The 26445-nt window shown below is 38.5% G+C and overlaps 1 long non-coding RNA gene across 1 annotated transcript; it reads left to right on the top strand.

Annotated features, from left to right (window-relative positions):
• LOC150077174 (uncharacterized) lies at nucleotides 1–26445 on the top strand. Its single transcript, XR_016547705.1, has 3 exons — nucleotides 1–103; nucleotides 16846–16959; nucleotides 26296–26445. It is a non-coding gene; the product is annotated as an uncharacterized LOC150077174 (long non-coding RNA).

Below are 26445 nucleotides of genomic sequence, written 5' to 3'. Positions count from 1 at the left end.
TTTCATTATGAGAGTGACTGCACCCTCAACGCATATTAGGACAATAAGAAAATTTTACAGTTGTAGGAAGACGAACAGAATCAGTAAGAGGTTGAAGCTTATGGTGTGTTTATGCCTGGTTTTGAGGACTTCTGAATATTTTTCTGTTAGAGTGATATTTAAGGAATAGCAGTTTTGCGTATTCGGGACTTTAAGTGTAACGCCTTGGCTGGCGTAAGACTGCATCGGTTAATATTTAGATTATGAAGGGCAATTACATGGATCTTTGTGATTACAAATGATGGTAGGTCTAGTCCGCCGTGATCGGAGGATCTAGCCTATGAGTAATTTTCCACTCTACCTTGAATGCGTGAAGGGCTGTGTGGGGAAGGTTACAGACAGTGGCGTAGCGGTGGTCGTCGACGCGTTGGGCCAACATGTGTTCCTGGCCTCTCCGAGTGTGATAATGTAATGTAAATGTGATAAATAATTCCTTCAGTTTGCGCCCCTGAAACACGGCTCCCGGAGAACTGCCCCCCCCCCCTCTTTTTCCCAGCTACGCTTCTGGTTACAGAAGTGTTTTTTTAATAGATTCCAATTTCGTTTAGTCAAAAAAAGTTGTTAGTTAACACCACCAATTCAGGATGTATTCCAGCAAAAAAAAAAAAAAAAAAAAACTGGCCGTAGACAATACCGTACACTAAAGGGGTAACTTAGGTTTTATGGTGCTTACCCATGGATCTGTATGACAAGGGCAGTATTGTGTAGTTCCCAATGGGTGGTTACCCATTGCTTTGCAATGATTGCATGCTAATCACCACGATTTTCTGTTAGAGTGAATGCTGTTTTGCAAATGACTTCATATTATGTTTATTCCTTTTTTCACTTATTAATTGGGTTAATCTCAGTATACTGCAGTAAAAAAGGTTAGTTTGTATGATTTTTGGGAGGGATTAAAGACAAAAAAAAAAAAAAAAAAAGATTCAGCATGTTTATTCCTTTGTTTATTAATCAGGTTAATCTTTAGTATACCATAGTAAAAAAGAAAGGTTATGTTATACGATTAGTATGGTTTTTTTCTTGCCTAATACCTTCCGAAGTCATCCAAACCAACCTAACCCTTAGTAGTTTGGTTAATATAAAACACATTCTCACATAAAAAAAAAACTGCGCCTCCGTAGCTAGGTGGGCAGGAGCAGCAGAGCGTAGCACACGCTTCTTGATTAGACCGGGGTTCGAGCCAGTGACCACCAAATACAGAGGATGCGGAAAGGTCAGGGAATGACCACCGCATATCCCCGGAGCAATATGGCCTTAGTTGCTAATGCTCCTAAAAACCAAATAACAACAACATAAAAAAACCAGGAAATTATAGCCAATTAAATGTATTGCAGAGCAAATGAGAGATAAAAAGCCTTTAATTATTTGCAGTAGTACAACTACCAATCAGCAAGAAGTAGTGGGCAGAGCTATGTGCTGATCACTCCTTGTTGAACAGATCCATGGGTAAGCACCATAAACTGAAAGTTAACCCACTGAATATGGACAGCATTCTTTGCTTTAATCCATCCTAAATTAGTGGCATAAACTAACAACTTTTTTGAATAATCAAATATGAAAACTGTAAGGGAGGGGGAAGTATTGGAATTGTTAGGCTACTAAAAACAGGCCAGCTTTAATGGCTTCTACATGATATTCCTGCTGGCTGTAACAGCATTCTCTAACACAAAATCATGATCAGCAGTCTACATAAGTAACTGATGGGCAGAGCTAGACCTGCCTATCACTTGTTACAAAGATCCATGGGATTGCGCCTCATAATCTGAAGATTAATTATTGCACCTTCCTTTTCACTATTCACCAATGCTGGATTTAGGTTGGGGTGTAAAACAGGACTTCTGAAGTAACTGCATTGTTCTATGGTCCTTCAACCTCTGCACCTTGGTGTAAATTCAGTTGTGATATCCACAAGTAAGCTTAATAATTCAGAGTTGTTGGGAGAGGGAGGGCACCTGGACTGTTATCATCAGTTCCAGAAAAAGGGAATTGGAGTAAAATGGCAGTTAAATGGCCCTCTTGATATCTCATGTTGATTGAGTTAGTTTGGCAGTAATGTTATGCCTTTAGGCTCTAACAGTTTCAATTTACTGTCACTTGCTGCCATTATAGTTTTGTTTAGCATTGTAGCATATGTTCTATGCTATGAGCAGCATCAGACAATTGGTGTATTTGACAAATATTCAAATATTTATGCATTTTGGTAAGTGGTAAGAGAATAATCACTTTGCTTTCAACACTAGTGTATTTGGTAAGCATTCTTACCTGGGCTCAGTTGGTTGGTTGTTGGATTTTAGGCACAGCAGCAGCTTTGATCATATTGTGCCATCGTGTATTTTATCAACACATCTATGATTAGTCTGATTTGCACATTGTGTGAGCTTAAAAAAATTGGAATAACTCCTGGGAGGGAACCCTACTCTCTTCACCCACAGTTGACTCACTACAGTTAATGTGGATATCATCTTTTAAGGGCACAAAAAGTGATATAGTTGTACACATTGGCACTAATGATATCAGGAGTAGGTGACCAGCAGAATTACTTAACAAGTACAGGTGCCTGTTGAAAAAAAGCCATGAATTAGGGTTGAATTTGAAAGTGTCTGCAATTTTGCCCAGACACAATAGGAGGGAGTATATGATGAGAGCCTTGTCGATCAATTCGGCCCTGGAAAGATTGTGCAAGACTCAAGGGGTAGAATTTTTTTCAGCCTGAATGTACTTGTTAACAGGAGAGACTGCTTCTACAGGGATGGGATACACTTAAATAGAAAGGGTGCAAGAATTTTAGGTGATGCTATCGAGGCAGTGTTAAGTGGGTCGGAAAACTGTTAGTTTGTGACTAATAGATTAACAGTAGCCACTGGCAGAGGTGAAAGAGATTCTTGCACTGCTTCTATTGGAATGAGCAGAAGCCTGAAAAACAAGATGCAGGATATTTCAGAGACTGCTGGGAGTCATTGGGGTACAAGTAAACACATGGGTTGTGTTAGGGTAGCTAAGAATAGAAACAGGTGCATGTATACTTGCGTGTACACCAATGCTAGGAGTTTAGTAAATAAATTAGATGAATTTGAGGTATTGCTCAAAACATCAAAGGCAGATATTGTTGGGATTTCAGAGACGTGGTGTCACACAGATATAAGGAATGCAGAACTGCAATTTGGGGAGTACATCTACAGACAGGATAGGAAGGGAGGAGGGGTTATGCTATTAGTTTAGAAACACAAAATCCAAGGAAGTGAAGCCAGTCGACATCGTTGGACAGTGCAGTGTCGAGTCAGTCTGGTGTGACATAAGCGCTGGGAAAGGAAAAATGAGTAGGAGTGTGCTATAGGCCTAATGACTCTGATCAGTATAAGAAGAAACTGTACAGGGAAATAGTGGACCAGTAAATCAGAGAGTCTTATAATGGGGAATTTTAATTTCCCAGATATTGACTGGAATTTGGGGGCTGGTCACTCACACACTAGCAAGGCTTTTGTGGATTTATTGGATGATTGTTTTCTACATCAGCATGTTCGGGAGGCAACTAGAGGGAGTAATACTCTTGATTTGATTATCAGTAGTGATTCGTCATGCATTAAGAATCTGCAGATAAATGAACCACTAGGTGGCAGTGATCACAGTGTGCTGAAGTGGGATTTACTCAAAGAGGTAACTACCATTAGGAGTAAAGGGAAGAGTTATTGCTTTCGTAAAGGCGACTACGATGGACTGAGACAGTATTTAAATTCTATACAGTGGGACCAACTGATGATGTTACTAACAGCAAATTCAAAATGGGAAGCATTCAAAGAACTTATCTTGGAAGCTACTAGGCTTTACATACCAACTAAGAAATATTGTTCAAGGTTTAGGCCTAAATGGATGTCAGCTGAACTAATGAGACATATGGCAGAGAAGAAAAATGCATGGGATACATACAAATTAACACGTGACACAGAAGCCTATGATAGATACAAGTTGATCTGTAACCAAGTTACAAAGGAGGTTAGGCAGGCGAAGGCAGATTACGAGAAATCTTTGGCAAGGGATGCAAAGAAAAACAGCAAAGAGTTCTTTACTTATGTGAACTCTAGAAGGAAGGGGATGAATCAGATTGGTCCACTTGATATTGATGGGTCAACTGTTGGTGATCCTGCTCAGGTAGCTAACAAACTAAATAAATATTTTGCATCGACATTCACACATGAGCAGTTATTCAGCGAGGGGAATGCCAGAGGTGTAGTCAACTCTGGCAGTAAGCTAGAGAATCTTGTAATAACTGAGAGTAAAGTGGAGGAAAAATTGTTGAAGATAAACACATGAAAGGCACCTGGGGTGGATGGGATCTATCCAATTATATTAAAGGAGGCAGTAAAGGAAGTAAGCAAACCCTTAGCCTAATTATGAGAGCTTCCTTGGACTCAGGGGAGGTACCCACAGACTGGAGATGTGCAAATGTGTCCCCAATTCACAAGGGAGGATCAAAGGCTGACACAAGTAATTATAGACCTGTGAGTTTAACTTCTGTTCCCGGAAAATTAATGGAGGCACTGGTTAAAGAAGCACTGCAGGATCATCTAGACAAGACTTCAGTTATAGCTCGGACACAGCATGGTTTTGTTAAGGGGAAGTCTTGCCTGACTAATTTGATTGGATACTATGATGCAGTCACAAAAGAACTGGATGCAGGGAATAACTTTGATATTATATACTTGAATCTTAGAAAGCTTTTGATACTGTTGCACATGAAAGGCTGCTGCACAAATTGGAGCAGTGTGGCATTGGTGGCAAATTGTTGCTACGGATAAAGGGATGGTTGAGTGGCAGAAGACAGAGAGTGGTAATTAATGGACACTGCTCATCGTGGACTAATGTTATTAGTGGAGTCCCTCAGGGTTCAGTGTTGGGTCCATTATTGTTTTCTGTATTTATAAATGATATTGATGATGGTATATCAAGCTTAATGTCCAAGTTTGCAGATGATACGAAGGTTGTCAGGGTTGTCAAGGACACTACTGACACTATGCTGCTGCAACAAGATCTGGAAAGGTTGAGCAGATGGGCTGAGAGGTGGCAAATGAAGTTTAACATTGACAAATGTAAAGTACTATATATGGGAAACAGCAACCCCAGAGCAACGTATCCACTCTGTAGTACTACACTGACAGTGGTAGAGAATGAAAGGGACCTGGGGTGGTTGTGCAGGCGGATATGAATTTCTCTGAGCAGTGCAGATGGGCTGCAAGAGTAGCTCATGGTGTATTGTCAATGATATATAGGAATTTTTCTAACAGGGATAAGGAGGTGATTATTCCCTTGTATAAGGCAATGGTCAGGCTACACCTAGAGTAGAGCTGCTGGAACGAGTACAGAGAAGGGCAACAAGATTAGTGAATGGAACAAAGGGGTACTCTTACGAAGAAAGGCTTAAGTTTTGCAAATTATAGTGTCTGGAGACTAGGCACCAGCGAGGTGATCTGATAGAGGTGTATAAAGCCTTGAATGGTTTGAGCATGCTCAATGCTGATGGGATTCTTCCTCTTGCTCAGAATAATCACCTGAGGGGGCATAAATTCAAATTGAGGAAAGAATGTAGGATAGATGTGTGGAAATTTGCCTTTAGCCAGCGGGTGGTTGGTTGGTGGAACAGATTTCCATCCCTTGTCGTGGAAGTTGATAGCCTAAATAAGTTTAAGGCTCAGCTGAACAGGTATTTCGAACGAACAGAGGGGTGAAGTGGAAGTGGTTTTTTTTTTTTTTTGTTTTTTTTTTGGCTGATGCTGCATAAGCTTGCTTCTTGCATCAAATGCCTCTGCTAATGCCATTTGTAGATGCCTTTAGAAATTTTTCCAGTCTGTGATGGGACTCAAACTCAAATTACTGTCACGGAGGATCCATGGCTTGGAAATGATTCTGGAATGCCATTCCAGCTTGTCATACTCAATATATGTAAGCATTAACTACCTTCATGAGCATCATGACTTTTTTCATATTGGGTCCTGATTTTTATTATCTGTACTGTACTTGCCATTTTTAGTGCTTACTAAACCATGAGCTATTAGTCTTCTTTTGATTTGTGGTGGTTACTGACTTTCAGTAGGAAACTGACAGAGAGTTATTAGTGCTGGTATTCTGGAAATAAACCATTCACACAATGTGAATATGCAAGTGACAGATGTTTGTCAAGTATGTCAGTCATCATGCACTGTCCAAAGAAATTGGATATATTTGAAGAATTAAATGATTTTGTTAAACTCCAGAGCAAATGGTTTTAAGATTTAAATACCATATATTTAATGAAAGAGCAATTGTAATTATAACTGCCCAGGGTTTTCAAAAAAGGGGGTAGATCTGGAGGGGGGGAAGGTGACCCAATGAGAATATTTTCTGCAGGACTAGTACTAGATCTTCCTACTCCTAGTGATGCCTGAAAAGTAGTGTTAGTAAGGCACCACCAGCAGAGGAAAGCAGAGCTTGTGGTATTAGCCTTCTAAATAAAAAAATTAAAATGCCTCACTAATTTTATATTAGTATTGACAAAATTATGCAAGGAAGCAAAAAGAAAAAAAAAGTTTTATCCACTTCATTTATCTATTCCTTCTACTAATTCATTCATTCATTCTTTCTTTAATTTTTTTAGACTACCCAATTCCACAACATTAGGTTGAAGTTTATTAGCATTAGTAGTGGCATATGATGCAAGAAAGCAAGCTTATACAGTATCAGCCAAAAAAAAAAACAATAACTTCCTATTACACCTATCCGTTCCCTCCAAAAGTTTGTCAAGTTCTTTGAATTTATTTAAGCTGTCAACTTCCACAGTAACAGATGAAAGTTTGTTCCAGCTTCAACCACCCTCTGACTAAAGGAAAATTTCTGCACATATATTCTGCAACTATCTTTCCTCAGTTTGAATTTATGCCCCCTCAATGTGTAATCTGAGCAAGAGGAAGAATCCCATCAGTATTGAGTTTGCTCATTCCATTCAAAGCCTTAAACACCTCAGTCATATTGTCTCGCAGGTGCCTAGTCTCCAGGCACTGCAATTTACAGAACTGAAGCTTTCTTGGTAAGAGCACACCACCTTTGTTCCCCTCACTAATTTCATTGTCCTTCTCTGTACTCGTTCTAGCAGCTCTACATCCTTACTAAAATGAGGCCTCCAGACCTGTATGCAGTATTCAAAGTGTGGCCTGACCATTGCATTATACAAGGGGATAATCAGCCCCTTATCTCTGCTAGAAAAATTCCTATATATCATTGACAGAATCCCATAAACTGTCCTGGCAGACAGTCTGAACTGCTCATAGAATTTCATATCTAAAAGATCTGACTGCAAGATCTTTTAGCCTTACTCCCAGATCTTTTTTCATCCTCCACTACCCTGAATGTAATACCACACAGTTGGTATGTTACTCTGGGGTTAGTGCTACCCAGCGTTACCCAACCTTTTATGACCCTCTTACAAAATATTTTTCTGCTCAACATCTCCCCCTCAGATTCAGTATATGCCTATTCTTCCCTTAAAATGTGAGTAATGCATAAAAGGTATTTTCAATGATTATTACTGATTGTTTTTTTTTTTTTTTTTTTAATGAAACCCCCAAACATGAGATGTATTAGGACCTATAGTACTTAGTACCATGCATAGTTGAGAAGATGAAAGAAGATATTTGTTGACATTAGACTTCAACTTAGATTACACATCATTGGTAAGTAAAAAAAGTAAAGTGCAGCCATTATCAACCCACTGCAGGATGGAAGCCTCCTCAACAATTCATGCTGAGGGAAATGGACCATAATCTGCCACGCTGGTCCAGTGCGGGTTGGCAGATTGACCGTATTCAGCAGTCAGGGGCTTGAACCCCGGTCTACTCAAAGAGCGTGTGCTACTGCACTCCCGCTCCTGCCCACTCGGCTATGGAGGCCTTGGTATGAGTTATTAAATATACATACATAGTTATAGAAAAGTAAATAAAATGAGATTTATTATGAAATACTATTGTGATCCTTGAGCTTGAGTTTTGGCTAACTTCATGATATCTGGAGTATACTTGGATAGTAATATCCAAATGGTTTCGATTCTTCACTAGTAGGTGATTCACTGCACTAAATTCTTGTTCAACGAGATAAGATGGAAAGGTAATATAAAGAAGTTTTTCTTTTCTCCATAGAGCAGGAAATTTCGCATGAAGTTTTAGCCACGTGACTTGATGTCCTCTGCTGTTGACAGTTTGCTTCAATTCTTCATCATGATGTTGAAGCTCAAAAATTTCTTGCAAACTAAGTTCTTGGTCTTCTGCTTTGCAAATGAATGGATTTGTTATCCAGACAGATATTTCCAAATCAATCAAATCTTTAAAGCTGTTCTCAGAGTCACTTTTCAGTGACTGCAGATGTAAGCAATATTCATCCAACTCAGTCTAAATGGGATGTTTTTATGCTGCTCATGGTAGGAAACGGCAAAAAACTCTTCTGCCAATGTTATGTTTAAACAACTTCAACTTTATGATGAAAGTAGATATCGCAGTATTAAATGAAATTAAAAACTTTAATGCTTCAACTGTTGCATCAGACTGCCAAATGTCAGTGCCCTCTAATGAACCCATATGCTCCCTGAAAGGCTGTAATGCTCCCAGGGAGGACACTACTGCCCACGTTGGGAATTGCTGGTGCTATCCATATGCAGCACTTTGCATTTAGCATTAGTAGAAGCACATGATGCAAGAAAGCAAGCTTATATAGCATCACCAAAGAAAAAAAAAAAACACCCTTCCCGTTTCACCCATCCATTCACTCCAAAAGTTTGTCTACTTCGGCCTTGAATTTATTTAAGGCTGTTAACTTACACAATGACAGATGGAAGCTTGTTCCAGCAATCAACCACCTGTTGGCTAAAGGCAAATTTCCACACATCTGTTCTACAACTGTCTTTCCTCATTTTGAATTTATATCCCATCAAGTATGGAATCTGAGCAAGAGGAGAATCCCATCAGCATTGAGCTTGCTCAAACCATTCAAGGCCTTATATAACTTAATCAGATCACCTTGCAGGTGCCTGAAGTTGAACATTTTTCAATCTTAAACTTCAGTTGCCATTTCTCAAGCCCATCTGCCTAACTTTTCTACATCCTGTTGCAGCAGCTTACTGTCATTAACAATCTTGCCAACTTTTGTATCATCTGTAAACTTGGACATTAAGCCTGATATACCTTCATCAATATCACTAATATAGAAAACAACAATGAACTACCCAAAAACCTTGGTTTTTGGGTAGTTCATTGTTGAACAAATAACCCAAAAAACTTGATTGTTTTTCATCAATATCACTGATAAATATAGAAAACAACAATGAGCCCAAAAAACTTTGTTGTGGAGTACCCCCAAACCCTGGGGGATTTCACTAATAGCATTAATTCATGAAGAGCAGTGTCCATTGATTACCACTTTCTCTCTCTTCTCCCATTGAACTGTCCCTTTATCCACAGCAGCAATTTTGCCTTAATGACACTGCTCCAATACGTACAGCCATCTTTTATGTGCAACGGTATCAAAACTTTTCCTGAAATCCAAGTATATGATATCAAAATTATTTTTTGCATCCATCCTGTGACCACACTGTAGTATCCAATCAAATTGGCCAGACAAGATTTTGCCTTAACAAACATGCTGTGTCTGAACTATAACTGCAGTCTTGTCTAGATGCTTCTTAACCAGTGACTCCATTATTTTCCCCAGAACAGACATTTCACAGGTCTGTAATTACTAGTGTCATCCTTTGATCCTGCCTTTGTGAACTGGGGATACATTTGCACTTCTTAAGTCCATGGGGACCTTCCCTGAATCCAAGGATGCACTCATGATTATGGCCAAGGGTTTGCTTACTTCTTTTGCTGCCTACCTTAATATAATTGGATAGATCCCATCCACCCCAGGTGCCTTTCTTATGTTTCACTTCAACAAATTCTTTTTCCCTTTCCTCTCAGTTATTATAAAACCATTTAGCTCCCTGTTAGAGTTTGATAAACTTCTGACCTCTGCTTTCCTAGAGAATTCCTCGTGTGAATATAGATGCAAAATGCTCATTCAGTTTGTCAGCTATCTGTGCAGATCATCAGCAGTCAAACCATCAATGTTAAATTGACCAATCTGATTCATACCCTTCCTTCTGAGTTTACATAAGTAAAGTTTTTCTTTGCATCCTTTGCCAAATATTTCTTGTAATCTGCCTTCGCTTGCCTAATATCCTTGGTGACTTGATTACAGACTAGCTTATATCTACCACAGGCTTCTCTATGATTTAATAATTTAAATGCATTCCATGCATTTTTTTTCTCTGTCACGAGTCTCAGTTCCTGTGATATCCACTTAAGCCTAAACCTTGAACAGTATTTCTTAGTTGATATGAAATGCCTAGTAGCTTCCATGATTAATTCCTTGAATGCTTCCAATTTTGAACTTGCTCTTGGTAACATCATCAGTTGGTTCCATTGTATAGAATTTAACTATCTGAGACCACTAGTCACCTTTACGAAAGTAAAAACCCTTCTCTTTACCCCTGATGGTAGTTACATCTTTAAGTAAATCTCACATGAGTGAACTGTGATCACTGCTACCTAGTGGTTCCTTTATCTGCAGATTCTTAATGCATGAATAATCACTGTTAATAATCAGATCAAGAATATTACTTACTGTGGTTGCCTCTCGAACTTGCTGCTCTATCATGTTCAAGAGGCAACCAGAGGAATTTGAGAGCTTATTCCAAAATGCATTGCTCACTGGCTAAGGTGAGAATGCAACAGAACCATCAGGTTGTAATACAGCTATAAGTATGGAGGGACAGAAGTTGTGAACTTTCTGGCCTTGGCCAGAAACCAAAAGGCTCTACTATGATTTGGACATGAAGCCAGTTTCCTCTCCTTAGACTGCCCAAAACATTTAACTTCTTTACAGCTGATATGAGCTTTAGTGTAGACAAAAAAAAAAAAAAGCAACTGGTGATTTGGATAGAAATCAATTCAATTACAATGTGTTTTAATCTTATCTTGAGCAGCCTTAGCACATATATTGGAAAACCAAGGTTTCGATAAAGGATGAGATTTTAGAATGGGATTAAGGAATAAGGGATTTTTATCCCTACAAGAATAATTTCACTGATACGATCTGAGCAACATTAGGATTGGAAGGTTTAAAAGAAAAAGAGGAATGGGAAAACACACATTCCATTTTGTACTCATGTAATGTCAAAGGACATGAGGCTGAAAATGGTCAGGGCAAAGGATTCGTCGGAGTACAGGCCATCACCAAGTTGTAATCTGAGCTATCAGTGAGAGAAAAGATTGTGTTGTGTTTAGGATTATGAGACATTCTTAGTAGATGAATGAACAAAGGTGTTTAATGTAGTAGTAATCGTGGCATGTTATGCAAGAAAGCAAGCATATGAGCTTACGTAGCATCACCCAAAAAAAAAAAAATTCAATACACAACCATTCCCTCTAAATGTTTGTCCATTTCCTCCTTAAATTTATTTAACCTATCAGCTCCCACAATGACAGATGGAAGTTTGTTCCAGCAATTAACCACCTGCTGGCTAAAGGCAAATTTCTGCACATCTATTCTACAGCTGTCTTTCCTCAATTTGAATTTATGCCCCCTTAGGTTTGTAATCTGAACAAGTGGAAGAATCCCATCAGAATTCAGTGTGCTCAACCTATTCAAGGCCTTATATACCTCAATCAGATCACCTCATAGGTGCCTAGGCTCCAGCCGCTGCAATTTGCAGAACTTGGTAAGAGGATCCTTTCATTCCCCTCACCAATCTCATTTCCCTTCTCTCTACATGCTCAAGCAAATCGTCATCCTTCATAAAAATGAGGCCTTCAGCCCTGTATTCAGTACTCAAGCCATGGCCTGACCATTACCTTATACAGAGGGACAATCACCTTTTCCCTGCTAGAAAAATTCCTGTATATCATTGACAAAATCCCATGACCTGCTCTTGCAGCCTGTCTGCATTGTTTAGAAAACTTCATATCTGACTGCACAATTATTCCCAGGTCTTTTTCATTTTCTACCACCCTAAGTGTACCACCCCACAGTTGGTACATTCCTCTGGGGTTACTTCTACCCATATGCAGTACTTTGCATTTGTCAAGGTTAAACTTTAGTTGCCACTTCTCAGCCCATCTTCCCAAATTTTCTAGATCCTGTTGCAGTAGCACACTGCCATTACTGTCATTAACAACCCTGCCAACCTTTGTATCATCTGAAAACTTCGACGCTAAGCCTGATATACCTTCATCAATATCAATAGTAAATATACAAAACAACAGTGGACCCAAACCGAACCCTGTGGGACTCCACTAATAATATTAGTCCATGAAGAGCAACACCCATTGATTGCCACCCTCTGTCTTCTCCCACTCAACCATCCTTTTATCCATTGTAGCAACTTACCCTTAATACCATTCTGCTTCAATTTGTACAGTAGTCTTCCATGTGCAACAGTGTCAAAAGCTTTCCTGAAATCCGAGTATATGATATCAAAATTTTTTGCATCCAGTTCATTTGTAACCATATCACAATATCCAATCAAATTTGTGAGACAAGGCTTTCCCTTAACAAACCCATGCTGTCTGAATTATTGCTGCAGTCTTGTTTAGATGATCCTGCAATGCATCTTTAACCAGCGACTCCATTGTCATTAGTAATTGTAAAATCCTCAGTATATTGACTAGCTGGGTATGGGCAACTATAAAATTGAAGCCAGCCAAAATTATGAACATTGAAATTACGAAGTAAAATTACTTCACTGTTAGAAATGTTAGATTGGAGAAAGTTTAGTTTCAAAGAATGAAAATTAGAAAGTTCCAAGAATGATAGAGGCAGTAGACATTATGCACATGTCCAGCCTTTAAAGCAGAAGGAAGCATAGAATGAATTATTAGGACTAATGAGATGAACAGGATAGACAATAACTAACTGAGAATCTGCCAAAAAAAGTAAGTGGGGCTTTGAAAATTGAAGATGGATATGTGGACATCATTGACATTGAAAGAGAGACCCCTTATATTTTTTGATATGAATTAATAAGGTTAAGAGTTTTGATGTTTTTTGCAGATAACTTTGTTGCATTAGTATAATTATTTATGTTGTGTTGATGTAAATGAGATAAAAGTTGGGGGAGAGCGTATATGAATTTATGAATTTGGGTACTGCATACTAACAGCAAGAATATGCATAATATTAGTGTCCTGGGTAGAGCCCCCAACCTCTTTCTGCATACAAGGAATATCAGAATGAATTCCCTTGTTTTCCTCCATTCACAGAATGTAGACAGTGTAGAGGTAGCAAGACTGTACATTAGCTGTTGTGGAATCTGGATACCAACTAAAGAGACCATTAGGTTCAGCCTGGTAAAATATCTAGCAGATGGGATGCAAAAAAAAAAAAAAAAAGTTTTATATCTGCACCCTCGAAATGTAAGAAATGTTGATATACATGATCATATTGCTTGGTAAAGGAGGATTAGACATTCCTCTGTGATAAGGACACCGGATTCCTGCTTACATTGTTTCATAGCCGAGTGGTCAGCTCCAGTATTTTATGATGCAGTGTTTTTGGCTTTGCACATTGGGACATATCCATGAATAGTAATAGTCCCAATTGTGAAGGTTGCAAGGCAGAAGATTTCATTGTCCCCAACAACTGGAATTTGTCAAAATTTAGCCCACTTAGCTCCTGTTTGGGATTGAATCAGTTCTATTAGCATTTAAGACTCCCATATACTAGCTCTTGCTGGTAAAAAATAAATATTAATTACTTATATTTTTATTTTAATCTAATTTAAATTAAATTTAGATAATTATAAACTATATATTATTTAATTTGCTGACTCTAAGTATGTAAATATCTAAATATATGGAACTATGTTTTTACTTTTACTAACTTTTTTATTTTTGAAATATAATTTTAATTTCAGTTTACTTTACTTTAATAATGAAATTATTGAACTGAAATTATTGTAATTTGTTTAGTTTTGCATCACAGGTCCATCTGAAATCTTGGATACCAACAATAGGTCCATCTGAAATCTTGTGTGACAGTCTTCTAGCAGTGGCATGACTCTAAAAACCTTTTTTACCTACTTTGTTGATTTCCTAACATTCTGTGTAATGCTTATGCATGTTTCTCGGGTGGAATTGTGATGTCATTATTGTAACAGTGTATAACTCTGAATATGCACCAGTCACTCTGAAGATGGAAATGTGTAATTATTTCCAAAATTAGTGATAATGTAGTGTATTTGTATTTCTTAGATTAATGCTCTTTTAGTTCATACATAATAGGAAACCCAAATATAATGCGTGAAGGCCAACTTCAGATAACTAAGAGGGTTGTATTCCTGCAACATACAAATCATTTCAAGTACATCATAACATAAACAAATGAATTAATAAATAAATTAGGGAGAAAGAAATAGGTACAAAACATAAAAGTAAGAGAAAAATTTAGTTTATAAATAAAAATAAACTATTTAAATGAAAGTTTGATAAATATGCATAATCTAATTTAAGAAGAGAGATTTGTGTATATTAAGGCTATTAAATTGATAAAAGGATCAAGGCTCAGCTTGTTAAAACACTTGTATAATTTAAAAAGAGAACTTGCCATAATCAGTTATAAATACAGTCCATTCCAGTTATTTGGACACATCGGGACTAGTGCATTTTGGCCCGATTAAGCGACTGTCCCAATTATCCGAAGTTTCACGTAAATAGTTAAAAATACAATGGAGCCTCCCCCCTTTACAATTGGTTCACTGTTAGATGACTTTCATCAACCGGTGAAATACCACCACTTTGCTTATTGGAGGCTTGAACTGGTGAAACCCATGTTTAGTCTCTATAGCAAAGTTTCCGGCATCCCCCTCCCCCCCATACTTCTCCTTCAACCCATGCACGGTACTAAGTACTATAGATTTTGATACCTTTCGTGTTTGGGGTTTACATAAAAAAAAAAAAAAAAAAACAATCAAATCATGTTACGTCGAACTCATCATGGTAAAGTACCATTTGCTATATGATGTGTAGTAAGTGCCGGTCAAAAAAATTTGTGATCACGTTTGTGAATTGAATTTTAATTCTATTAAACGGCGATAAAAATTATAGAAAATAGGAGGAATATTATCCACAGGCTATAAAAGTAAAGATATATTAAGCACAAATTTACCCTTTATTACACAAAGATCTAAGATTTATGCTTTTACTTTTATACCTTTTTAAACATAATAATTAATTGTTTGACGTGGTAGCCTTTGCTACCAAAATGTTTAATAAGATTTTAAATTTGTCTTGGCGCATTATGGCCTTAGCTGCCAATGCGCCATTAAAAACCAAACCAAACCAAACCCTTTATTACCTTACCAATTAAAAAATTAAATGATACGTGAAAATCCGGAAGAATATAAGTGATAATCAGGATAATTAATACGTACTGTAATATGGACATACTAACTAGTTGACATTTCTGTTCGCTGACATTTGTGGGTGGGAGTTAAAATTTAAAACAGTAAAAAGATAAGCAATCAATAACAAAGAACACGGCACACACAAATTGCAAGTAACACGATACCTGCAAGTGAGAACAGAGTAACGAGTTACAAAGCTTTAAAAATAGGAATGAAGAGAAGATATGAAAATTAATTTTTTTATATGATTGAAGATTTCATAGAAGTGTAAACACATTTCACCATAATAACCCACAGAATTCCAGCTGTCGGTATTATCGCAAATTCAGTAAGATTGAGTTTACTGTCCGTTTATGATAGATTGCACTAAAAGCCCAATAAACAGGTGACTGCAGATTTTTATTTTTTTATGGTTGTGACCTCCAGAATTTCGAACGAACCACGTGGTACCGTCGGAGACAATCGTAGGGTAATCTCCAGTGCTGCAGTCTCCTGCCCCAATTAAGCGAAGCAAACCCTGGCTATTTTCTCGATTGGGTTCTGATTTTTAAGATTTGTCCCAAATAAACAGCTGTCCCGATTAACCGGTGGCCCAAATAACCGGAATCCACTGTATATAGCAAAATGAAGTATTAAAATGAGCTTCCTTGTAAGGGAACTTTATTTGAGGAGTAGACTTTAGAGCAGTAAGGTAATACAGTACCTATATAACATCTTGGAAAAGCTGGCATATCAGATGCGTATGGTTTTGACTCATTTTAATTGATTGTAAAGTTCATCTAAGGTTAAAAAGAAAAAGGAGTTTAATCTTAAAAGGAATTTACCCAAAAGGCACTAATCCTGACCCAGACCCATTCAACACAAATCACAAATTTTATTCAGCAAGATGAATTCTGTTTTTGAATATGTGACCCTCAATTTCATTTCCTTGTATACTGCTACTCTGTTTAATATTAATAATTTATGTTGGCATGATCCATTTTGTTCTTTGCAAATCTGTCACTTAATGTTCACTTCAGAACATTAAGTTGAGACAGATAAAAGGCAATTTATTATGTGTAATATATTTTGACAAAAGTTGGAAATTAAGTGTGGGTGAAAAGGAGATGTTTCCTGTGCTATGCCTTACTTGATACTCCCCACTTTACCATTTGTTAACTGCTTAGAGAGTTTATACAAAAATAAAAAATTGACTCAATAAGCATAATTTTATGGAAATAAAATACTGCAATATGTACCTGTAATAACTTAATTCTAAAATGTGCAAAATATTTTGTTTTTAATTATACTTGAAATATTTTGATACCTGCTAAATATCTGATACTTGTTAAATTTTTCTGTTTTATTTGTAGCTGTATCTTGAATATCTTTTAATATTAAAAAGACTTGCTGTTGCCTCCAGAAAAAAAGCTTTAGATTGTGGTGCTAGCACTATTACCCTTCCTCATGTTGCTGATATATGCAAGGTATGGAGATTTTCTTTATTTTAAATATTAAACTTATTTGTAAAAAAATTAGTGTTATAAAAGTAATAATTTGAAGGTTAGTTAATGTAAATTAGCTTCTGAATAAAATAGTTATTTTGTGAACTGCTTAACTAGTCACTGTCTATGACAAAAAAAAAAAAAAAAAAAAAAAAATCCCAAGCAGGTAGTTGACTGAGGAACATAAATTGCTACTTGCCACATAACCGCTTACTTGCAGTTTTGTGTTATGCCATCATAGAAAATACCAGAAGATCAAATAAACTATTTTTTTGTGATAACAGCTATATATGTTTGACTAGATACTCTCTTCCTTGTCCCCACATATCACTGCAATTTGATTAGATAAATTTAAGTACGATTAGGTCAAGATCTCCAGTTTACTAGGTGGTGGATGACTCTGATCAACTAGTGCAATACCACAAATTTGCTTATTGGAGGCTTGAAGTGGTGGAACCCATGTTTAGTCTCCAGAGCTAAGTTCTGGTCAACCCTTCTCCATCTCTTCCATCATGCAGTATGAGTGATGACTTTTGAGGTTATGATGAACATCATGGAAAGATCCAATCTTCCTTACATTTCGAGGGTACAGCTCTAAAACAGTGTTCGCAGGCCGGCTGCTAGTTAGTACACCAGACCGAACCTATTGGTAACTCTTTAGGAGGCTTCCGGATCAGCTAGTGTATAATCTTGCTACCTCTACTCTGCCAGACAGTGACTGGAGGGAGTCCGAGTAGTGTATATGTGGGGGCATTGTCGAGGCCACGTTATGTCAAGGCTCTGGGTATATTCTTACCATGTGTATGCCATATCCAAAAATTTCATTACTTCATACAACATGTCCCTCCCACTTTTTCTTACTATTGAATACACCATGAATTGTCAAACTAATAGAGTAAGCTTATCTGCGAAAAGATCTAAACCTCCCAAACATTTCCTAGTTCATTTCACAAATATATGTGGTCTCAATTCTAATCTCAACGATTTCCACTTGCAGTCTGCCAAACTCCGTGTACTTTTCCTGACAGAATCGGCGCCTCCGTAGCCAGGTGGGAAGGAGCAGTAGTGTGTAGCACACGCTTCTTGATTAGACCGGGGTTCGAGCCCGTCACCACCAAATACGGAGGATGCGGAAAGGTCAGGGAGTGACCACCGTATATCCCGGAGCAATATGGCCTTAGTTGCTAATGCTCCTAAAAACCAAATAACAAACAAACAAACCTGACAGAATCTCAGTTATCGGTTGATTCAACTACTGCTCATCTTAGTTGCCCAAACTATTCACTGTATGATTCCTTTCACCTCAAAGGTGGTACCTGTGCATATGTCTGTTCCGATATTCCCTGTCAGGGACTTGGTAATTTGGAATCTCCTCTTTTCGATCTTCTCTGGCATAAAATCTCTACCTCATTGTGTCAGATTCATCTGTTGTCTTTACCATTCTCCGAACTCCACTAATCACTTGGGGCTCTTTCACTTCCTCTCTTTGCAACTTGACTTTCTTCAGTCCAAATTTCCTAATAGTGAGGTATTATTCCTTGGTGATTTTAATGTTCACAACTCCAGCTGGCTTCCGTTTTTTAGTCACACCGAACCAGCTGGTCGAGATGCTGAGGCTTTTGCAATTTCTAATGACCTTGCACAGATTGTTCATTTACCTACAAGAATACCGGACAATCCCAACCATACAGCCATCATGCTTGACCTTTTTCTCACAAATAACCCTTCTAAGTACATAGTCGAAGTGAGTGGTCCTTTAGGTGCCTCAGATCACAACTTGATGATTGTCTCTTCTCCAATGGAGCCTTTATCTCATGGCTATTCCCAACCTTGTATTGTTTGGCATTACCAGAATGCAAAATGGGATGACCTGCGAGATTTATTTTCTTCTTTTCCTTGGTCGGATTACTGTTCCAAAACTTCTGATGTCAACGTTTGCTCAGATCATGTCAGTGAAATTATTCTTGTAGGAATGGAATCCTTTATTCCACACTCCACTTTAAAATCTCTTCCTCTGTTTAAACCTTGGTTTTCCAATAAATGTGAGAGAGAGAGAGAGATAATCTTTAATGCCCTTCACGGCCAAAAAGCCAGGGGTTTACACTTTTACAGCCTCCCGAAACTACCGGGAAACTCGAACAATTATTTACAAAAAAAAGTAATTTTACAAAAGTTTGATTGAGCTGACTTAACATCGAGATAAGAGCACCAGCTCAATCAGACAGGAACAGATGCAAGGTACACATCAGTCATTGCTCATTAGTCCTGCTGGTCATAATTTTTTTCCAGTAAGTTCGGTCAACAGCGAATTTGTTCGGGTCGTCGTCAAGTGCCTGGGTTTGCTTGAGCATCTGCTGAGGGAGGAACCTGTCCGAGAGATGGAGTCGTGCTGAATACGAGTAGAGCTCAGGATTGGCCCTAAGGGCAGCAGGGGGGATCCTCCAGCCACAGGTATCCCAGAATGAAGGTGTTGCGATTATGCCTGTTATCATCTTGACTGTTGCTAGGAGGCGTTGGTCGTCGACTAAGGTGAGAAGCCGTGGAATCCCAAGAGAGTTGGCAAGCTGCGTGGTATGAATCAGAGCTGGAAGGTTGTGCTTCCTGTTGGCCCACTTTAGGAGCCAGAATTCTGTGGCAAAGGGTGGTTTCTTTATTGATGGTGCCGCTGACGCCCAAATTTCAGCAGCATAGAGTAAAGGTGGAAAGATAATTGTTTTTATGTACCTCACGGTTGTCTTTTTATCTCAGATATGAAGGAGATGCTGTTTTGCTATCCACCGGCGTCTTGAAGCACGTGTGAGGAGCATGTCTATGTGGGCGTTGAATCGAAATTTGGAGTCGAATACAACGCCCAGATCACGATGGCTGGACACAATTGGTATGAGGGTGTTGCCGACCGAAGGCTGGAGAGAAGAAGGAGTTTGCTTCAATGAATACACCATGAATTCGGACTTAGCAGGATTGATCTTGAGCCCAAACTGGCAGAGGTAAGATGTGACTGCAGCGAGAGTGTTGTTAATTTCTGTTTTTACCAGATCGAGGCCTTGACCAGGGATGATGGGAGTGAGTATCTTGATATCATCTGCATAGCTCAGTAGACGTCGAGAATGTGCAACCAGTGGGAAGATAATAGATGAGAACAGAAGGCCGGAAAGGACCCCTCCTTGTGGGACTCCTGCTGTGACGGATCTAGTAAGGGTGCGATCTGCTGTATGAAGCTTTATAACTCTGTTATTCAGAAGAGAGGAGAGAAAGCATAATATGTTCCCTGTGACCTGGAAGTGGCATTCCAGGAGAGTGAGTGGTTGGTTTACTTGGACGGCATCAAATGCAGCCTCAATGTCTAAGTAAGTAACAGCTAGTTCATGCCTTTTCTCGAATGCTGACAAGATAGTATTCGTGGTGGCTAGCAGATTGGTGATCGTTGATCTGTTTGGAAGGGAGTAGTGAATTTGGGCTGGTTTACTGGGCAAGATCTGGTTTGTGAGAATGGGGAGTAAGGTCTACTCCAGGAGCTTCAGCAGGCTGGAGGAGTTGGAGATGGGTTGGAAGTGTTTAGGTTTCTATGGCGACTGAACTTTGGCTAAAGGTTTGATGAGATAGTTTTTCCATTGCTGTGGGAAAATCTGGTTCGAGAGTAACTGGTTGAAGATAATTAAAAGTGGCTGAATAATGTATGGACTTAGGCATTTCAGCATGAATTGGGGAACTCCATCATCACCAGTGGTTGACGAGGCAGGTAGAGAATTGATGTCAACGATCAGCTGTTGTTTTGTGATCTGAATGGTGTTCAACACTTCTTGCTGGGTTGGCTCTGTTAGTAGAGCCAGATCTGAGTTTGGCATAGGATTACGATTAAATCTTGTGACGAAATCAAGCCACGATTCAGGATCAAGTTGCAAAGGAAAATGAAGGTTCACTTTCTTGTATGGAATTTTTCCTTTAGCCAGATCTCGGTTAACGTATAATTTGATTGCCTCAGATTTCAGGCTATTAAATTGAGCCCGAGCCCTTGAATAAACGATGCGATCATTGACATTTTGCGACTGTTTCCCTGTGCGATGGAGCTGTTGCTTCAGCGGGAAACTCATTTTGAGTTCTGAATTCCACCAAAGTCTTGTATATGGACTGATTGTGATTTTTTTTTAGAGGCTGCATATTTGGAAACCGTGTTGATCCAGTTTGTGAGAATGTTCACAGTTAGCTCTGGGTCACAAGTCTCTAAGTTCACCCACGGAATGAGAGAGGCGGCTCTGATGCACTTATCTACATCAAGTAAGTTAGGACTAGTGATGTCAACCTCTTTTGTTGTCTTTCTGGCTTCTAATTTGGGGGCTGGCAGATATGCAGTCACATGTATTGGGACATGATCAGAATCAAATGACGTTTCTGTAAAGTAATCAAGGGTGCAAGGGATAGAGGCTAGAACTAGATCTAAGAGGTTATTTCCCCTGGTTGGAGCTTCATTAATAAGTTGTAGATCAGCACATCTCAAGTGTGCCAGAAGATCTTTTTTCAGATTAGATAGCTGAGGAGGTAAATTGAAATCACCACAAACTAAGTGAGAAGCTGTGGGATGCAGCTGATTGATTATCCAGTTGGAAACTTCAAGGATGATTTGCTGGGAAGGCGTTGGGGGTATGTACACCACACATGTCAAACGTCACGAAGTTGTATCCTAACGTAACGAGGATTGCTTCATAGTTAGGGGAGTTACTGGATTTATTATCCAATAGCTTGAAAGCGAATTTCTTGTAAAATATTGCGATGCCTCCACCCTTGCGTGCAATCCGAGATGTGAATATGACCCCATAATCAGCTGTGGCAGCTGCCGCTAGGAATTCTTGATCATCACCGAGCCAGGTTTCGGTGATGGCGAGCAGGTCAAAATATCCGGGGAGCAGAATTTGCTCCATAGTGTGAAGCTTGTTCCTAAGACTACGCACATTCTGATAAAAGATGGTGCAGGCAGGTACTCTAGGTACTTTGATACGGACGGGTGGTCTCTGACATGGCACTGCTCGATTCAGCGGGGTGTATCTAGGACTGATGAGCACAGGGATCAGCATATTGGTGTTCTGTGTCTGTGGTTCTGGTTGCGGTAACGAGATCTGGGATTGCTATGAATCGGTACCATTGGTGGGAGTCCTTTCCATTACTTCTTATCGCTGCCCTTTATGCCCGAGATATGGCATAACAAGAGCTCCAGCAGGCCAGATTTCAGGATTGAAGAGTGCTTCAAAATCTGCATCAGCTACATCGATCTTAAAGGAGGCGTAGGTGGGATATTTCGTGGATAGCCTGGTGACTCTACCTTTCATTTTGAATGCAGCAGGAAGGTTTTCCACATCATCAGCTGTGGTAGCAGGGGAGAGCCTACTAATGAAGACATTACACATCCGCTTGTCCATCATTCGAGTGTTTGCAATTTGCATCTTGGAAGTGCAAATTGGTTCCAATAACTTTAAGATTTGGGCTCAGTTCCTTAAGAGTTGGATTACGGGTAAGTGTTTGTTCTTTTGTTGTGCTAAGGCTGTTCAAGAGAAGAATGTTACATATCGTAATTGGCTTGTTTCTAATTCTTCAGTGTCATTTTCTGCCTACACCAAAGCTCGCAACAATTATAAAGCAGTTATTAACCAGTCCAAACTAGAGTTTGAACAGGCTAAGAGTAGAAAACTTGCTTCTTGCTGTAATGGTAGCCAAGCATTCTGGTCGCTTGCCAAAGCTATTGGCTGCAACTTTTGCCCATCTCTGCTCCCACCTCTGTCAAAACCAGATGGTTCTGTTGTCACTTCAGCCAAGGATAAAGCAAACCTGCTAGCATCCCATTTTTCTTCCAACTCATGTATTAATGATTTTGGTAAAACACCTCTCACCATTCCCAACATGCTCCATTCAATGCCTCCTGTGGTCTTCCATCAAAAGGATGTCAGAAGGATTTTGAGAGATCTCTATGCTAAGAAAGCTCCAGGTCCTGATGGTATTTCTCCATTTGTTCTCAAAACCTGTGCTCCTGAACTTACTCCTGTTCTTTGCTGCCTTTTTTTTCACTTTCTTATTCCAAAGGATGTTTTTCCTTCTGCTTGGAAATTTGCTCATATCCAGCCAGTTCCTAAAAAGGGTGACACGTCCCTCCCATCCAATTATCGTCCCATTGCTATTACTTCTACTCTTTCTAAAGTAATGGAGAAATGAATTAACTTCCAACTCTTAAACTACCTAGAAACCTTCCATCTGATCAACGATCGCCAGTATGGATTCCGTCAGTATCGATCCACTGGTGATATTCTGGCTTATGTTACCCATATATGGACAAATTCAATGGAAAAGTTTGGTGAAACACAAGCAGTTGCTCTTGACATTTCAAAAGCTTTCAATAGTGTTTGGCATAAAGGTCTTCTAAACAAGCTTAAATCTTATGGTTTGCCAACTGTTTTTGTAACTGGTTATCCAGTTTTCTCTCTGATCGCTCACTGAGGGTGATGGTAGATGGCTCTCTGTCTTCTAACTTCTCTACTAATGCTGGTGTCCCCCAAGGTTCAGTTCTTTCCCCCACTCTTTTCCTCTTGTATATCAATGACCTTCTTCCATTGACTGGGAATCCTATCCATAGTTTTGTTGATCATAGCACATTGCATTCCACTTTCCCTTGCTCAATCAGCTTCAACTTCTCGAATATCTGCTACTAATTCCTTAAATCCCGATCTCCAGGTAATTCTCCAGTGGGGCAAAGACGACTTAGTTGATTTCAATCCTTCTAAAACTCAGTCTTGTCTTATATCTCACAAAAAGGATTCTTCTGCTCATCTTTGATGACACTTCGATTTCTAGGCAAGTTGATATATCTCTTTTGGGAATTACCCTGACTTCTAATCTCTCTTGGCACAAGCACATTACAAATATTTCTTCCTCTGCATCTAAAAAACTTGGTTTTCTCTTTTGTTCTTGGCGTTACTTTTCTTCCAAACAGCTGTTCACTCTGTACAAATTGCAAATCTGCCCTACCATGGAATATTGTTCCCACATCTGGAGTGGTGCCCCCAAAACCTCTCTCAGGCTTCTAGATTCCATTCAGAAGAGGGCAGTTAGGTTAATTGACTCCTCTCTAACAGTGTTTCTCCACACTGTCTCATAGATGTACTGTTTCTGCTGCATGCCTTTTCTACAGATACTTCCATGGGCACTGTTCTTCTGAATTGGCTTCTATAATTCCCGCTCTCTCTTTCAAAACAGTCCAAACACGTGCTGCCACCAGCCAACATCCATTTACTGTCCAACTTTAAACTCCTCATAGAACCAACTTTTCATCTTCCTCGTTTATTCATTCAACTGCAGTTTTCTGGAACAGCCTTCCTTCACACGTATTTCCTGAAAATTACAGTCTACAGAAGTTCAAGTCTAATGTCAACAAATATCTTCTTTCGTCTTCTCAACCTCCAACTCAAGCAAGGTACTAAGTACTATAGGTTCTAATACCGCTCGTGTTTGGGGTTTTCATTAAAAAAAAAAAAAAAGCTAGAAATGAAACTATTCTAGATTAAACAAACTAGAACTTAGGCATTTCTGCTTCAGCAAAAATTTATATGAAGTAGTTTTATCAAAATACATGTATTGGTCGTACACATTTGATCCATTAAAAGAAGGTAATCCAGCCCATTGTCAATATTGTTGCATGCAACTTACAGCACATTTTTAATTGCAGTCCTACAACAGTATCTGGACAAGTACTCTACAGTTTTTTGTTCACCTTGGAGAGAGTACTGATGCATAAGAAATAATAGAAACCTAGATAACTTTGAGATATGCAAATTTATCTAGTTATATCTAACCAACTATAATTCAAGATCAGAAAACTTGGGAAATAACACATGTGAATAACATCAACTTCAGACACCCTCCTGAGTTGGCTTCTTATGACAGTGGTTTTTGTAAAAGTGCCTTGCTAGACACTAGTATCTGGCAGTTGCACGCACCTCATTCTCAGTATTTAGAAATTTATACATGTCAAAAATTGATATTGCATTGGAGCATCAGTATCATGCCAGTAGAATTCAGTGGTTGTATTGCAAAATATGTAATCATGCTGGCATTGGAACATGTTAACAACTTATCCCTCCACACAGATCTAAATATATACATGTTCTCTAAGGGCAGTATCTGCTTTGCAAAATAATTCTTCATTTCACCTACCATCATGAAACAAATAAGCTGCTGGATTCCAGACTATTGTAGGGATTGAGCTTGCAGATGAAGCTTGAAAACACCCAGTTACAACTATATTACAGTTTCAGGCAATATACAAGCAGCAAGTCATAATAGAAGTAACTTGCAGAGAAAAATGCCTTTTTCTAACAAAATTTCTAGATTAAAACACCATAACTTTGACATTTTAGCTTAAGATGAAATCAGCATCCAATTTTATTTAGGCACATATAAGTCATTCACTATTTGACCTATCTGTTAAATGGAGATAATCCACACCATTCTTAATATTGCTGCATACAACTCACTTACAGCATATCTTGCTGCTACATATCATACACAACTTTTACATTTACTTTTTTTTTTTTTTTTTTTAATCAAACTTGTAGGGAGTCATTAGTACTAACATATGTTAAGAAATAATGCAAACCTGGATGCCTTTTCATATGTCTAAAACTAATTCATTTATATGACCAACTAATGCAAGATAGTCTTGGAAGTAAGCTGTTGTTTCACAGGCAACTTTAGGATAGGTTCATCTTGGAAATCCTTATTCCAGAAAAACTTCATTTCAACAACTATCGAGTGCCTACTCATAGAATTATATTCCATTTTTCAAATTGCTGTTAATCTCAACCTTATGCCTAATAAGACAAGATGGAGCACACGAAAAACTGTTCATATTTTTTTAAAAATATGAAATGTTTAATAGAATATATAGTCATTCCTAATACCCAATGAAATTACCAGTGTCATTTGTCTTGTTCAACCGGACAAAAGTTGTCAATTCCACTAAAATTTGCAAATAAGCATTGCATCATCTATGTGAGCAGTGATAAGAGGGTACTGAATGTAGACTGGCTGGGCTGACATTTTGTATCAAGTTTATGCTACTTAAAATTATCTACATTAGTAAGTGTTGTTTTGGCAAGGTTTTATAGCCAGTTACCAACCCTTCTTTTTTATTGCATCTAAGAACTAGCACTGACAGAGTTCTCTCTTTAATAGAAGAACTCCCCTTTCACTCTGGTTTAAATAATGCTAATAATTTTGTGCATTTTTTTTTTATAAAAGGCCATTTTAATATGTTTCAACTCTTATCTATATTTTTAGGATGTTTTGGAAGATTTGGATAGGTAACTGAAAGATGAAGAGCAAAAATTAAATTGAACATTAATACTTGTCAACACATATGAGCCATTTTATATATTTTAAGAATTTTTTTGTACATACTTTTTGAATAAAAAACGATTTATTGTCTGA

Source organism: Mastigoproctus giganteus, chromosome 12 (genome assembly GCF_048544385.1).
Source record: "Mastigoproctus giganteus isolate SK-2022 chromosome 12, ASM4854438v1, whole genome shotgun sequence".
Lineage (NCBI taxonomy): Eukaryota > Metazoa > Arthropoda > Arachnida > Uropygi > Thelyphonidae > Mastigoproctus > Mastigoproctus giganteus.
This window is presented reverse-complemented; position numbering and strand designations above follow the sequence as displayed.